The sequence below is a fragment of the Tamandua tetradactyla genome, chromosome 9 (assembly GCF_023851605.1).
Source record: "Tamandua tetradactyla isolate mTamTet1 chromosome 9, mTamTet1.pri, whole genome shotgun sequence".
Classification (NCBI taxonomy): Eukaryota; Metazoa; Chordata; class Mammalia; order Pilosa; family Myrmecophagidae; genus Tamandua; species Tamandua tetradactyla.
The window spans coordinates 35,026,025-35,043,345 of NC_135335.1; the positions used below are offsets into that span (position 1 = coordinate 35,026,025).

The 17,321-nt window shown below is 36.7% G+C and overlaps 1 protein-coding gene and 1 pseudogene across 1 annotated transcript in view; one reads left to right on the forward strand and one right to left on the reverse strand.

Annotated features, from left to right (window-relative positions):
• Positions 1 to 17,321, reverse strand: part of MRPS25 (mitochondrial ribosomal protein S25) — a 72,690-nt gene that overhangs the window by 15,255 nt on the left and 40,114 nt on the right. The gene's annotated exons all lie outside the window — the stretch shown is intronic.
• On the forward strand, positions 7,640 to 8,429 carry LOC143646963 (BCL2/adenovirus E1B 19 kDa protein-interacting protein 3-like pseudogene; annotated as a pseudogene).

The window sequence follows — 17,321 nt, forward strand, 5'->3', positions numbered from 1 at the left end:
GGGAACTGCCAAAAAATGTAGAGCTGTATTCCAGTAGCCATGTTTCTTGATGATGGTTGTATAATGATACAGCTTTAACAATGTGACTGTGTGATTGTGAAAACCTTCTGTCTGATGCTCCTTTTATCTACCTTGTCAACAGACGAGTAGAACATATGGAATAAGAATGAATAATAGGGGGAACAAATGCTAAAATAAATTTAGTTTGAAATGCTAGTAATCAATAAAAGAGAGTGGTAAGGGGTATGGTATGTATAAACTTATTTTTCTTTCTGTTTTCGTTTTATTCCTTTTTCTGTTGTCTTTTTATTTCTTTTTCTGAATAGATGCAAATGTTCCAAGAAATGATGATAATGAATATGCAAGTATATGAGGATATTGTGAATTAACAATTATATATGTACAACAGAATGAGCATATATAAAGAATGTTTGTGTTTCTTTCATGTAATATATTTTGTAATTAATAAAAAATTTAAAAATAAATAATGGGGGAACAAATGTTAAAATAAATTTAGTTTGAAAGGCTAGTGATCAATGAATGGGAGGGAGGGATGAGGTATACAGTATGTATAATTTATTTTTCTGTTTTCGTTTTTTATTTATTTTTCTGAATAGATACAAATGTTCCAAGAAATGATCATGATGATGATAATGCAACTATGTGATGATATTGTGAATTAATGATTATATATGTAGAACGGAATGATCAAAAGTTAGAATGCTTGCATTTGTTTGGTGTTTTTGGTATGTAAAGAATATTTAAAAATTTTTAAAAATGAGAGAGAAATTAAAACATTTTCTGACAAAAAAATCACTGAGAGAATCTGTGACCAAGAGACCAGCTCTGCAAGAAATACTAAAGGGAGCACTACAAGCAGATATGAAAAGACAGGACAGAGAGGTGTGAAGAAGAGTGTAGAAATGAAGACTATCAATAAAGGTAAAAAGAAGAAAAGTTAGATACGACATGTAAAATCCAAAAGGCAAAATGGTAGAAGAAAGTACTACCTGTAAAGTAATAACACTAAATGTTAATGGATTAAACTCTCCAATCAAAAGACACAGACTGGCAGAATGGATTAAAAAACAGGACCCATCTATATGCTGTCAAATAAACATAAGTTGAAAGTAAAAGGTTAAGAAAAGATATTTCATGCAAATAATCAGAAAAGAGCAGTAGTAGCTATACTAATATCCAACAAATTAGACTTCAAATATAAAACAGTTAAAAGAAGGACACTATGTATTAATAAAAGAAACAATTCAAAAAGAAGACACAAGAATTATAAATATTTATGCACTGAGCCAGAATGCTCCAAGATACATGAAGGAAACACTGAAAAGAGAAACAGACACATCTACCATAATAGTTGGAGACTTCAATTCCCCAAGATCATCAATGGACAGAACATCTAGACAGAGGATAATAAAGAAACAGAGAAGTTGAATAATACAATAAATGAGCTACACTTAACAGACATTTATACAACATTATACCTATTGATTTACAGATTCAATATTCAAAAAGGATATACCTTTTTCTCAAGTGCATATGGATCATTCTCAAGGATAGACCATATGCTGGGTCAGAAAGCAATTCTCAATAAATTTTAAAAGACTGAAATTATACAAAACACTTTCTCAGATCATAAAGGAATGAAGTTGGGAATCAATAATAGGCAGAGTGCCAGAAAATTCACAAATATATGGAAGCACAACAACACACTCTTAAACAACCAGTGGGTCAAGGATGAAATTACAAGAGAAATCAGTAAATATCTCAAGGCAAATGAAAATGAAAACACAACACATCAAAATTTATGGGATGCAGAAAAGGGAGGTGCTAAGAGGGAAATTTATTGCCCTAAATGCCTATATCACAAAAGAAAAAACAGCAAAAATCAAAAAATTAACTGTCCACTTGGAAGAACTAGAGAAAGAACAGCAAACTACCCCAAAGCAAGCAAAAAGAAAGAAATAATGAATATTAGAGCAGAAGTAAATGAAACTGAGAACATGAAAACAACTGAGAATATCAACAGCCAGAAAGTGGTTCTATGAGAAAAATCAGTAAGATTAATGGACCCGTAGTGAAGCCGATAAAAAGAAGAAAGAGGATGCAAATAAATAAAATCAGAAATGGAAGAGGAGACATAACCACTGACCCCACGGAAGTAATGAGAGGGTACTATAAACAACCTTATGCTAATAACCTCGGCAATGTAGATGAAATGGGACAACTTTCAAGAAATGTATGAACAACCAACACTGACAAAAAGAAAGAGATGACCTCAGCAACCCAATAATAAGTAAAGAACTTGAATCAGTCATTAAGAAGCTCCCCAAAAAGAAAAGTCCAGGACCAGATGCCTTCACATGTGAACTCTACCAAACATTCCAGTAAGAATTAGTATCAATCCTGCTCAAACTCTTCAAAAAAAACTGAAGAGGAGGGAAAGCTACCTAACTCATTCTATGAAGCCAACATCACCCTCATACCAAAGCCAGACAAAGATATTACAAAAAAAAAGAAAACTACAGATCAATCCCTCTAATGAATATAAATGCAAAATTCCTCAACAAAATTCTAGCAAATCGAATCCAGCAGCACATTTAAAGAATTATACACCATGATCAAGGAGGATTCATCCCAGGTATACAAGGATGGTTCACCATAAGAAAATCAATTAATGTAATATACCATATCAATAAATCAAAGCAGAAGAACCACATGATCATCTCGATTGATGCAGAAAAGGCATGTAACAAAATTCAACATCCTTTCCTGTTGAAAACATTTCAAAGGATAGAAATAGAAGGGAACTTCCTTAACATGATAAAGGGAGTATATGAAAAACCCACAGCTAACATCATCCTCAATGGGGAAAAACTGAAAACTTCCCCCCTAAGATCAGGAATAATACCACACTGTTATTCAACATTGTGTTGGAAGTTCTAGCCAGAGCAATTAGACAAGAAAAAATTTATAAGGCATCAAAATTGGAAAGGAAGAAATAAAAAAACTATTTGCAGACAATATGATACTATATGTTGAAAATCCTGAAAAGTCCACAGCAAAAGTACTAAAGCTAATAAATGAGTATAGTAAAGTGGCAGGTTACAAGATCAACACTCAAAAATCTGTAGTGTTTCTATACAATACTAATGAACAATCTGGGGGAAATCAAGAAACGAATTCCATCTACAATTGGAACCAAAAGAATAAAACATTTAGGAATAAATCTAACTAAAGAGACAAAAGACCTAGACAGAGAAAACTATAAGAAACTGTTAAAAGAAATCAAAGAAGACCTAAATAGATGGAAGGGCATACTGTGTTCATGGATTGGAAGACTAAATATAGTTAGGATGTGAATTCTACCTAAATTGATTTACAGATTCAATGCAATACCAATTAAAATCCCAAAATCCTACTTTTCAGAAATAGAAAAACCAATAAGCAAATTTATCTGGACGGGCAGGGTGCCCCAAATACCTAAAAGTATCCTGAGAAAGAAAAATGAAGTCGGAGGTCTCACGGTACCTGAAATTAAGGCATATTGTGAAGCTACCGTGGTCAAATCAGCATGGTACTGGCATAAAGACAGAGTTACTGACCAATGGAATCTAATAGAGTGTTCAGATATAGAACCTCTCATCTATGGACAACTGATCTTTGATAAGGCAGTCAAGCCAACTCACCTGGGACAGAACAGTCTCTTCAATAAATGGTGCCTAGAGAACTGGATATCCACATGCAAAAGAATGAAAGAGGTTCCATATCTCACACCCTATACAAAAATTAACTCAAAATGGATCAAAGACCTAAACATTAGGTCTAAGGCCATAAAACTGTTAGAAGAAAATGTAGGAAAATATCTTACAAATCTTATAATAGGAGGCGGTTTCCTAGACCTTACACCCAAAGCATGAGCACTGAAGAAAGAAAGAAAGAAATGGGAACTCCTCAAAATTAAACACTTTTGTGCATCAAAGAACTGTGTCAAGAAAGTAAAAAGACAGCCTACACAATGGGAGACTATATTTGGAAATGATATATCAGATAAAGGTCTAGTATCCAGAATATATAAAGAGATTGTTCAACTCAACAATAAAAATAGACAACCCAATTACAAAATGAGCAAAAGACTTGAACAAACAATTTTCAGAAGTGGAAATACAAATGGCCAAAAGGCACATGAAAAAATGCTCAACCTCCCTGGCTGTTAGGGAAATGCAAATCAAAACCACAATGAGATATCATCTCACACCCGTCAAAACGGCCATTATCAATAAAACCGAAAATGACAAGTGCTGGAGAGGTTGTGGAGAAAGAGACACACTTATCCACTGTTGGTGGGAATGTCAAATGGTACAACCGCTGTGGAAGGCAGTTTGGCGGGTCCTCAGGAAGCTAAGTATAGAACTGCCATATGATCCCGCAATACCATTGCTAGGTATCTATTCAGAGGGCATGAGCGCAAGGAATCAAACGGACATCTGCACACCTATGTCTATAGCACCATTATTTACAATTACCAAGAGACAGAAACAGCCAAAATGTCCATCAACAGATGAGTGGCTAAACAAGCTATGGTATATACATATGATGGAATATTATGCAGCTGTAAGACAGAATAAAGTTATGAAGTATGTAACAACATGGATAGGCCTTAAGGACATTATGCTGGGTGAAGTTAGCCAGAAACAAAAGGACAAATACTGTATGGTATTTGAACTGATATGAACTGACATTAAAGAATAAACTTGGAGAATGTCATTGGTAACAGAGACCATCAGGAGATAGAAACAGGGTAGATATTGGATAATTGGAGCTGAAGGGACACAGATTGTGCAACAGGACTGATTGTAAAAACTCAGAAATGGATAGCACAATACCGCCTAACTGTAATACAATTATGTTAGAACACTGAATGAAGCTAAATGTGAGAATGATAGAGGGAGGAGGGCTGGGGGCACAAATGAAATAAGAAAGATGGATGATAAAGACTGAGATGGTATAATCTAGAATGCCTAGAGTGTTTATAATGACTAAATATACAAATTTAAATATATTTTTGCATGAGAATGAACAAAGGAATGTCATTACTGCAGGGTGCTAAAAATAGATAGTAATTAATATTTTAAAATTTTAACTTATGTGTGAGACTAAAGCAAAAAAATGTTTGTTTGGTACAACATTTGTACTTTGACTAGTGCAATTCCTAATATAACTTAAGTGGACAGCTTAATTGAACACCATAAGTACATGGAACCTTGAGTAGGGCATAAGATTTTGTAGGTTTGTCCAATGTAATGCCCCAATAAACTCCAGGGTGATTTGAACAGTGAGTAAGAAAGAATTTGCAAAGTCCCCTTAGGGGAATGGTGAGTAGGGGAAAATTCAACTTCCCCAAGTGGAGAATTCCTGATATTCCCAGAAGTAGTGGGGACAACCAAAGCAATAGGCTGAGTCCCCAATCTTGGGGTTTGTTCAAGTGAAACTTAACCCCACAAAGGATAGGTCAAGCCTACTTAAAATTAGGCCTAAGAGCCACCCCTAAGAGAACCTCTTTTGTTGCTCAGATATGGCCTCTCTCTCCAGTCAACACAACAAGCTCACCGCCCTCCCCCTCTCTACATGGGACATGACTCCCAGGGGTGTGGACCTTCCTGGCAACATGGGACAGAAATCCTACAATGAGCTGGGACTCAGCATCAAGGGATTGAGAAAACCTTCTTGACCAAAAGGGGGTAGAGCAAAATGAGACAAATAAAGCATCAATAGCTAAGAGATTCCAAACAGAGTCAAGAGGTTATCCCGAGGTTATTCTTATGCATTAAATAGGTATCACCTTGTTAGTCAAAATGTAATGGAGAGGCTGGAGGTAACTGCCTGAAAATGTAGAGCTGTGTTCCAGTAGCCATGATTCTCAACGATGATTGTACAATGATATAGCTTTTACAATGTGACTGCGCGACTGAAAACCTTGAGTCTGATGCTATTTTTATCTACCTTATCAACAGATGAGTAAAACATATGGAATAAAAATAAATAACGTTAAAGTAAATTTAGCAGATTGAAATGCTAGTGATCAATGATAGGGAGGGGTAAGGGGTATGGAATGTATGCATTTTTTCTGTTTTCTTTTTATTTCTTTTTCTGAAATTGATGCAAATGTTCTAAGAAATGATCACGATGATGAATATGCAACTATAAGATATTGTGAATTACTGATTATATATGTAGAATGGAATGATCATATGTTAAGAATGTGTTTGTTGGGCAGGCTAAAGTGTCTCAGCAGGCAGGAGTGCTTGCCTGCGATGCCAGAGGACCTGGGTTCGATTCCTGGTGCCTGCCCATGTAAAAAAAAAAAAAAAAAAAAAAAAAAAAGAATGCACAAAAGTGTTTGTTGTTATATATATATTTTTTAATTTTCATTAAAAAAGTGGGGAAAAATGTGCAGTGTGCAACAAAATATTAGAAGACAAACAAACAGGAAATGATGGCCCATCCAAAGGATCAGGATAAAAATCAGAGAACCATCAATCAATAATCATCAAAAAGTGGTTTTGGACCACACTTTGGACTTAGTGCACACAGGCTTTAAAATAATTACCCTCAGTAACCTCAAGGAGATAAAGGAAAACACAAAGAAAGAACTAAAGTACTGCGGACAATGGTGATTGAACAATAGAGAATATCTCCAGAGAAATACTGGAGTTGAGGAACACAGTCATTGAAATGAAAAATGACGAATTTTCTAGAAGGTTCCAACAGCAGATTAGAGGTAGCAAAAGAAAGAATTAGTGAACTTGAAGACAGGACAATGAAATGACTCAAGCTGAAATACAGACAGATAAAAAATAAAAAGAATAAAAGAGCCTAAGGGACCTGTGGGACACCATCAAGTGTAACAATACACACACTATGGGTGTACCAGAAAGAGAAGCAGACAGCAAAGGGCAGAAAAAAACATACATCTAAAACTTTCCAATTTTAATGGAAGAAAGGAACCTAACAAACTCCAAACAGCATAAATTCAAAGACAATAATGCCTAGACACATAAGCAAATTTTCTGAGGTCAAGGACAAGGAAAAAAATGCTAAAAACTGAAGAAAAAAGCAATGAGCTATGTACTAGGAAATCCCAAAAAAGATTAAAGGCTGATTATTCATCAGAAACCATAGAAGCAAGAAAAGCTTTGAAATATTTAAAGTGCTGAAGAAAACAACTGTCAATCAGGAATTTTGTATTAGACAAGACTTTCAAAAAGGAGGGAAAGAATAAGACACAAGTAAACAAGTAAACAAAAACTGAGGGAATATGTCACCAGTAGACCTGCCCTATGAGCAATGTCAAGGGAAGTACATCAGTCAAAAAGGAGAGGACACTAAGACAGTGTAGATCAAAGGAGTATAAAAAAATAAAGACCTCCAGTAAAGGTAACCAACCATACGTGTAATTATAAAACCAGTATGATTGTATTGTATTTGTTATGTATCTACTTCTTGCCACACACAGAAGCTAAAATGCAAATGCGTAAAACGTATGATAAATCAGTGGTTTTGGGTTGCTGCCTGAGAACCAGAGACAGTCCAGCTCAACCGCAGCTCTTACAGGCATCTGACAATGTTGTCTCATTTAATTGAGGAGCCGGCCCCTGCACAAGTACGATGATGGTGAACAGCCTTTGCCACCTCCAGCCAGCCTCAACAGTGCCTGGGTGGAGCTTCCAATGAACAGCACCAATGGTAATGATAATGGCAATGGCAAAAATGAGGAGTTTGAACATGTCCCCTCATCATCTTCTATCCACAGTGGAGACATGGAGAAGATTCTTTTGGATGAACAACATGAATCGGGACAGAGTAGTTCAAGCGGCAGTTCTCATTGTGACAGCCTTTCCCCACAAGAAGATGGACAGATTATGTATGAGAGCAGGGACCATAGCTCTCAGTCAGAAGAAGTTGGAAAAGGAGAGAAAGGTGTTGAGGGTTTGAAGAAAAGTGTAGACTGGTTATCTGACTGGTCCAGTAAACCTGAAAACATTCCACCTAAGGAGTTCCACCTTCAGGCACCCTAAACGTTCTGCTTCCCTAAGCATGAGAAAAAGAGGGGCCATGAAGAAAGGGGGTATTTTTTCTATAGAATTTATTACGGTGTTTGTTCCATCTCTCTTCATTTCTCATGCCTGGGCTTTGGGACCAGGCATCTATATTGGAAAATGACTCAGCACACCTTCCACCAGCACCTCCTGAAGGAAAGCCCCTGGATATGTGCATGATCTGTGAACTGGTGTTATTGTCAAATTAGTTTATTTGAACTTGAGACCATTGTAAGCATGACCCAATCTACTGCCCTATTTTTACACAGCCAAGGCTCAGTAACTCTCGAAATCCAGTATTTTATTCAAACTCTGTTGAGGCATTTTCTAACTTCATTCCCTTTTTGGCCTGTAATACACTTAAGAATTTTCTAACAGAGATTAATGTTATTTAGAAATTTGCAAGGGCTTTTTCTCCCCACAAATGCCAACAGCAGGTTATAATTTTGGCAACAGTGCTTTTGTCTCCACTCAGTACCACCAGGCCCAGACCTGCATCATTCATGGCATAAAATCTTACCCTTGCAAGAGGACTACCATCCCTCCCTTACAATGAGATGAGGCTAGTAAATGATTCAAAAGTGTTGTTTTTGTTTTATCTTCAGTAAATAAGCTTCCCTAAGCTTAAATTTAATAGTTATTTAAAAAGAACACACACACACAAAAAAAGAAAAGACACAAGGAAAAAAAATATATCCTGGGCAATAAAATATTATTTCAAGCCAAAAACAAACAAACAAAAAACTGTGGTTTTGGACATACAATGTACAAAAATAAAACTTTTTAAAAAGTACAAAAATAGCTGGGGGGACAAAGGGGTACAGGAACAGTCTATGTCTACATTACTGAACTTAAATTTGTATCAAATCAAATATGACTGTTATAGATTTAGGATCTTAAATTTTAACACCACTGTACCCACAAAGAAAACACATGAAAAATATATTCAGAAAGAAATGAAAAGGGTCTTAAAATGGTATACTACACGAGCCAAATAAATTTGGAAGTAGGTATTAAGGAAAGAATTAAAGGTCGAAAATGGGCAAGACTTACAAAAACAAAATATCAAAATGGCAAAATAAAGTCCTACATTATCAGCAGTTATTTTAAATGAAAATAGATTAAATTCCTCAGTCAAAACACAGACACTGGCAGAAATGACAAAAAAAAGCATGACCAAACCATATGCTCTTTACAAGAGACTCACCTTAACTTCAAAGAGATAAAAAGGCTCAAGTGCAAGTATGTGAAAAAAAAATACAACACAAATAGTAACCAAAAGAATGCCAGGGTAGCTATATTAACATCAAATAGTTCTTTTGTTTCAAGGGTCAAAGATTACTATTTACAGACAAAGGGGTCAATTCAACAGGAAGATATAAAAACTAAAAAAATATATACAGTAAATACTGATAGATCTGAAGAAAGAAATAGATGGTTCTATATTAAAAATAGGAAATTTCAAAATAGCACTTTTAATAATGGACAGAACATCTAGACAGAAGTTCAATAAGGAAACAGAAGACTTGAACTAAACTCTAAACCAGCTAGACCTAACCGACATATTTAGAATACATCACCCAAACACATTCTTCTCTAGTACACATGGATCATCCTCCAGGGTGGACCATATATTAGGTCATGAAACTACTCTCAATGAAATAAGCAACACCAAAATCATGCAATGTATTGCCTCTGACCAAAATGGAATGAAACTAGAACTAACAGGGAGAAATGGAAAATCCAAAAATATGTGGAAATTAAACAACTTACTCTTGTTTTTTTCTTTTTTTTTTTTTTATACATGGGCAGGCACCAGGAATCGAACCTGGGTCCTCTGGCATGGCAGGCAAGCATTTTTGCCTGCTGAGCCACCGTGGCCCACCCTAAACAACTTACTCTTAACCTATGGCTTAAAGAAGAAATCACAAGGGAAATTAGGAGTTATCTTGAGGTGAATGAAAACAAAAATACAACATAGCAAAACTTATGGGGGAGCAGAAACTTATGGGATGCAAGAAAGGCAGTGCTGAGAAGGAAATGCATAGCACTGAATGCTGACATTAAAAAAGAACAATCTTAAATGAGAGACCTTACTTAAAAACTGAGGATCTAGAAAAAGAATATACTAAGCCCAATACAAACAGAAGAAAGGAAATGAAAATTAGAGAGAGAATAAATGAGAGAGAAAGAAATAATCAACAAAGAATCAATACTGATTGTTTAAAAAGATCAATAAAATTGACAACTCTTTAGCTAGATTGACAAAGAAAAAAAAAGAGAGAGAGAAAGGACACAAATAAGTGAAATCAGAAATGAAGGGAAGGACATTACTACCCAGCCCACAGGAATCTAAAAAGGACTATACAAGAGGGCATTATGAACAACAGTACACCAACAAATTTGATAACCTACATAAAATATAGGTTATCAAATAAAATGGACAAATCCTAGAAACATACACACTACATACACTGACTTAAGAAGCAACAGAAGATCTCACTCAACAAACCAATAGCAAGTAAAAAGACTGAATCAGTCATTTTCTGATCAGGGAAAAGCTCAGGCCCAGGTGTCTTTGCAGGTGAATTTTATCAAACATCCCAAGAAGAATTAACACGAGTCCTGCTCAAAGTTTTATAAAAAATTAAACTCATTTTATGAGACCAAGAAAACTAAAACCTCAAACCAAAGCTAGATAAAGACACCCCAAGAAAAGAAAACTAAAGACCAATATCCCTTATGAACATAGATGCAAAAATCCTCAACAAAATACTGGCAAAGAGAATCCAACAGCACATCAAAAGAATTACACATCATAATCAAGTGGGATTTATGTGTATACAAGAATGGTTAAACATAAGAAAATCAACGTAATACATTAATTAAAAGAACAACAACAAAAAACACGGCCATCTCAATTGATACAGAAAAGGTATCTGACAAATCCAGCACACTAGGAATAGAGGAAAGTTCCTTAACATGATAAAGGGTATCTATCCTACTTAATGGTGAAAGACTGAAAGCTTTCCCTCTCAGATCAGAAACAAGTAAAGATGCCCAAAGTCACCACTATTATGCAACACTGATTGAAAGTTCTACCCAGAGCACTTAGGCAACAAAAAGAAATAAAACACTTCCATATTGGAAAGAAAGAAGTAAAACTTTTCCTGTTTGCCAATGGCATGATCCTTACGCCGATTTCAAAGGATTTATGTACCCTAGAAAAGCTATGTTTTAATCTTAATCAATCTTGTGGAAGCAACCGTTTCTTCTAATCCCTATTCAATATTAGATATGACTCCACTCATTCCAGGTGGGTCTTGATTAGCTTACTGGAATCCTTTAAAAGAGGGAGTATTTTGGAGAAAGCTTGAGAATGATGAGAGCAGCAGAGACATCAGAACTAGAGTCCACAAGCCTTCATCACCTTTGGAGATGAAGGAGAATGCCTCTGGGGGAGCTTCATGGAGTAAGAGGCCTGGAGAGGAAGATAGCAGACTTCGCCACATTCGCCATGTGCCTTTTCAGTTAAGAGAGAAACCCTGAACTTCATTAGCCTTTCTTGAGTGAAGGTAACCTCTTGGTGCCTTCATTTGGACATTTTTTTATACATTTGCTTTAACTGGGACATTTTCTCAGTCACAGAACTGTAAACTAGCAACTTTTTAAATTCCCCCTTTTAAAAGCCATTCATTTCTGGCATACTGCATTCTGGCGGCTAGCAAATTAGCTATGTACAGAATACTATTACATTTATATACAGAATATAAAACAAATATATTTATATACAGACTATAAAAGGCAAATGTAAGTAATGTGGATAGAAATCAGTGTTTTGGGGCTCTTAATGTATACATGTAATTTGTGACAAGAATACATGAAGGGTGGGGTATAGGAAGACAGTTTGCATATACTATTGAACTGAGGTTGGTATCAAAGCAAATGAGATTATTATACATTTAGGATGTTAAACTTAAGTTTCAATTTTTACAGAGAAAATTAGAGAATAAGCAAACTCACAGAGATAGAAATTAGAGTACAGATTGCCCGGGGTCTAGGGGATGGGGAATGAGCAGTTTATTAGTCAGAGTTCTCCAGAGAAAGAAAACAGGAGACACATATTATGTAAATATTATAAGATTTGTTATAGGAACAGGCTCATGTGATTGTGGGTATCGGCAAGCCCAAATTTCTTAAGGCACATCACAAGCTGGGGTCTGCAATGAAGGTTTTCAATAAGTTCCCTGGGAGAAGCTGGCTAGCTGAAGTAGAGATAGAAATTCTTCTTTCTGACTGCTGAAGTCATCAACTCTCCTTTTACAATCTTCAACTGATTGGATGACGCTTCTTTCAATGTTAAAGAAGTCTCTTTAGTTGATTGTAGATGTAAATCAGCCGTAGATGCAATCAAATTATTTATGATTTCAATGCACAAAACATCCTCAACATATAATCTAGGAATACCTACAGTTTAAAATGACAGTGACTGAATGAACAAATTAAAAAATGTTCTTTGCATGAAAAAGAACAAAGGAATGTCAATATTGCAGGGTGTGGAAAATAGACGGTAATTGATATTTTAAAACTTCAATTTCTGTGTGAGACTAAAGCAAAAAACGTTTATTTGGCATAAAATTCATATTTTGACTAGTACATTTCCTAATATAACGTATATGGACAGGTTAATTGAACACCATAAGCACATGGAACTTTGAACAGAGCATGAGATTTTGTAGGTCTGTCCAATGTGATACCCCAATAAATCCCAGAGTGAACTGAACAGTGAACAAAGAAGTATTTGCAAACACCCCTTGACAGAATGGCAAGAAAGGGGGAAAATTCAACTTACCCATTTGGAGAATTCCTGATATTCTCACAAGCAGTGGAGACAACCAAATCTAGGTCAAACCTCAATTTTGTGGTTTATTCATATGAAACTTATCCCCGCAAAGGATAGGCTAAGCCTACTTAAGATTAGGCTTAGGTGTCACCCCCAGAGAACCTCTTTCGTTGCTCAGATGTGGCCTCTCTCTCTCTCAACAAACATGGCAAGCAAACTCACTGCCCTCCCCCACTCTACATGGGACATGTATCCCAGGGGTATAAAACTCCCTGGCACCGTGAGACAGAAATCCTAGAATGAGTTGGGACTCAGCATCAAGGGATTGAGAAAACTTTCTCTACCAAAAGGGGGAAGAGAGAAATGAGACAAAATAAAGTGAAAGTGGCTGAGAGATTTCAGAGTCGAGCGTTTATCCTGGAGGTTATTCTTACGCATTATATAGATAGCCCCTTTTTAGTTTAGTTTCAGAAGTACCTGAAACTGTACAGCTGTGTTCCAGTAGCCACGTTTCCTGAAGATGAATGTATAATGATATAGCTTTCACAATGTGACTATGTGATAATGAAAAAAAATTCTCACAGTAACAATCAGGCCAGTGCTTGCTTGACCAAACAACCAAATACCACAACCTAGCCAAGATGACACAAGAACTTAGCCATCACAGGGAGTTAATGTTTAACAGCAGTAGGGTTTCTGTGTGGGAAGATGGGGAAGTTTTAGTAAAGGAAGATGGGCATACTGCAACATTGTGAATGTGATTAATCCAGGTAAATGGTATCCTTGGGAGTGGTTGAGATGAGAAAGTTTATATATATTCCCACAATTTAACAACAACAAAAAAAAAACTAAGAGAAAATCACAATTAAATGCAATACATGATCCTGGATGGGATCCAGCAATGGAGGAGGAAAGACTCAAAGATATATTTTTTTCCAATGAGAAAATTGGAATATAGATTGCAAGCTTTATATCAATGTTAAACTGCTTGTACTTGATAACTGCACTTAAGAAAGCATATAAGTGAGTATTCTTCTTCTTGGGAAACGTACTTGGCAGTACTATTCAGTACTCAGGGAGCATGATGTACACAACCCACACTCACGTTTTTAGAAATGGATAGAGAGAATGATATGACAAATGTGACAAAAAGTTAAAATTGTAGGATCTGGGTATCTGAAGGTACAGGGATATGTTGGAGTCCTCTTTATAGGATTTACATTATTTTTGTAACTACCCTGTAAATTTGAACTTATTTTAATATAAAGTTCTTTTTAATGAAAAAAAAAAAAAAACCAGGGGAGGGGGTGCAAGGGTAGTTCAATGGTAGAATTCCCACCCACATACCAAAAAAAAAAAAAAAAACTACAATGAGATATCATTTCACACACTTTAGAATGGCTACTATTAAAAAAGAGAAAATCACAAGTGTTGGAGAGGAAGTGGAGAAAGAGGAACACTCATTCACTGCTAGTGGGAATGTAAAATGGTGCAGCCATTGTGAAAGGTAATTTGGTGGTTCCTCACAAAACTAAATACAGAATTACCATTGACCCAGCAATCCCACTTCTAGGTATGTGCCCAAAAGTTTTGAAAGCAGGGACTCAAACCAATATTTGCACATGAATGCTCACAGTGGCATTAATCACTATTGCCAAAAGATGGAAGCAACCCAAGTGTCCATCAATTGATGAACGGATAAACAAAGTGTGGTATATTCATACAATGGAGTATTATTCAGATATAAACAGTAATGAAGTTCTGATACATGCAACAACGTGGATGAACTCTGAAGACATCATGAGTAAAATAAACCAGACACAAAAGGACAAATACTGTATGACCTAATATGAAATAATTAAAATAAGTGCGCTGGTTTGAAATTGTTTTGTACCCCAGAAAAGCCATGTTCTTTTAATCCAATCTTGTGGGGGAACACCTATTGTTGGGTGGGGCATTTTGATTAGGCTGTTCCCTTAGAGATGTGACCCTACCCATTCAAGGTGGGTCTTAATCAATTACTGGAGTCCTTCAAGAGAGGGACATTCTGGAGAGGACACAGAAGTCTATAGATGCAGAAGGAAAATGACCCAGAAGATGCCAGGAGGTAAGTGAGCAGTTCAAAACCAGAAGCTGGGATAGAAGGGCCAACAGATGTCACCATGTGCCTTCCCACGTAACAGAGAAACTCCAGACGTAATCAGCCTTTCTTGAGTGATGGTATCCTCTTGCTGATGCCTTAATTTGGCCTTAGAACTGTAAATTTGTAACTTAATAAATCCCCTTTATAAAGCCAATCCCTTTCGGGTATATTGCATTCTGGCAGCAAACTGAAATACGCAAACTCATAGAGCCAGAATCTAGAATATAGCAGTTACCAAGGGACAGGGTGAGGATAAGAAAAGGGGAGTTAATACTTAATTGTACAGAGTATTGATGTCAGTTGATTTTAAAGTTTAGGTAACAGATGGTGGAGATGGTAGCACAACATTGTGAATAAAATTAACAGGTTATATATATGAATACGGCTAAAATGGGAAATTTTAGGGTGTATATATCCTACAAGAACAAAAACTTTTTTAAACCTAAGACTTTATAATATAGTGAACCCTATTACAAACAATGGACTATAGTTAATAGTTCAATTATAAAAGTATTCTTTCATGAACTGTAAAAAAATATACCACAAGAAACCTGAAAAGTGTTTATAGGGTAATATATGGGAACGCTGTATTATATGCATTATATGTGGTTGTTCAGTAAACCCACAACTTCTCTAATAAGAAAATAAATAAGCTGTAGGATCTCCTAGAGCCCTGGCTGGCCCCTCCCCCAACCCTCACTGGCTCAGCACGGAGCCAGCCCACACTCCCAATATGGATCCCTAACCCTGTTCTGAACAGAGTAACCCAAATGCAAATACTTGGAGCATGTATGTCTGGCCTAATATGTCCAGTGGTACCCTGAGGGACTCACCATCTCAAAACACGCTAACCACAGAGACCTCTCCTACACAACGCTATGGGAGAGCAGTCCAGTACAGCTGCTTGAGGCAAGGGATTTATGGTTGTAGAAAACACAGTGCAGTACCATGAGGAAACCATTTCCAAGGGAAGAAAGGATATTCAGATTCATATAAGTAGGGGAATTCCCAGGGCCAAATGTGCATGCCCAAGGGAAGATGCATGTGCAAAAATGATTAGGGCAGTCCTCACGTTGTGTACTGAAGCTGTACTCTGAAGTCCTTGTACAGAAGAGCACTCACAGGTTGGGAAACATGTTTTCATGTGTATGTGTGTGTGTGTGTGTGTGTGTGTGTGTGTGTGTGTGTGTGTGTTAGCTCCTGGCATTCAAGAAAGCTCTGTCATAACGCTTTCTGAGTTATGAGTTTTAAGAACACACACTTCAGATACTACATTCCTGCATTTAACACTTTAAAATATCAAAATTTCCAGTTTATCACAAAAGATTTAAAAATATATACTAGGAAACAAGAAGCAATGGCCCAGGCAAAGGATATGCTGAAAGCATTAGAAACCACCAATAAGGAGGATTAGACCTAGGACATTCCAGAAAACGACTTTATAATAATGGTCCTAAATATGCTCAAAGAGCTAAAGGAAAACATGGACAAAGAACTAAGGGAAACCAGGAAAATGACAGAAGAACATAGAGAGAATATCAATAGAGGAGGAAATTTTGAAGAAGAACAAAACAGAGCCGAAGACCACAGTAACAGAAATTAAAAATCTCCTAGGATGACTTACGGGAAGATGGTGGAATAGGGAGTGGCAGGGCTCCCTCCTTTCCCAATAACAGCTAATGGACAGGCAGGAAACAGTCCTAAAAGCTGTTCTGGGGCTCCAGAGACTAAGGGAGTACTGCACAGCATCCAAGAAAAAGTGGGACTAAGAGACTGAGAAACTGCATGAAAAACTGTAACTCGTGTGGCAGAGCCTCATCGCATACATTCCCCGTCCTCGAGGCAAGCAGATTCCAGATGGTCCAGTAACTGCCTGGTGGGGCTGCTGTGGACTGTGAGGACTGCAGAAGTCCCCATCACCAAGAACAGAAGGCGACACAGGCCAGTGCTGACCCAGCAAATTTAGACCACTGGCCCCACTGCTTTCACCAGCTCCAATGTTTAGATCTGCATCAGAGGCAAAAAGCCAGAGAGGAAAAAGAAAATACTGTCTTCTTAGGAATGTGGGGAATAGGCTGCTGAAGTGTGCCATCTCTAGCAGACTGGAAAGCACACTTTCAGGGAGTGGTCCAAAAAGATTCTTGGTGAAGAATGCCAACTGCTAGACAAGCCAGAAAAGCACAACATTGGAGAATTCAAATAAAAATGTTTAGGTGTCTTT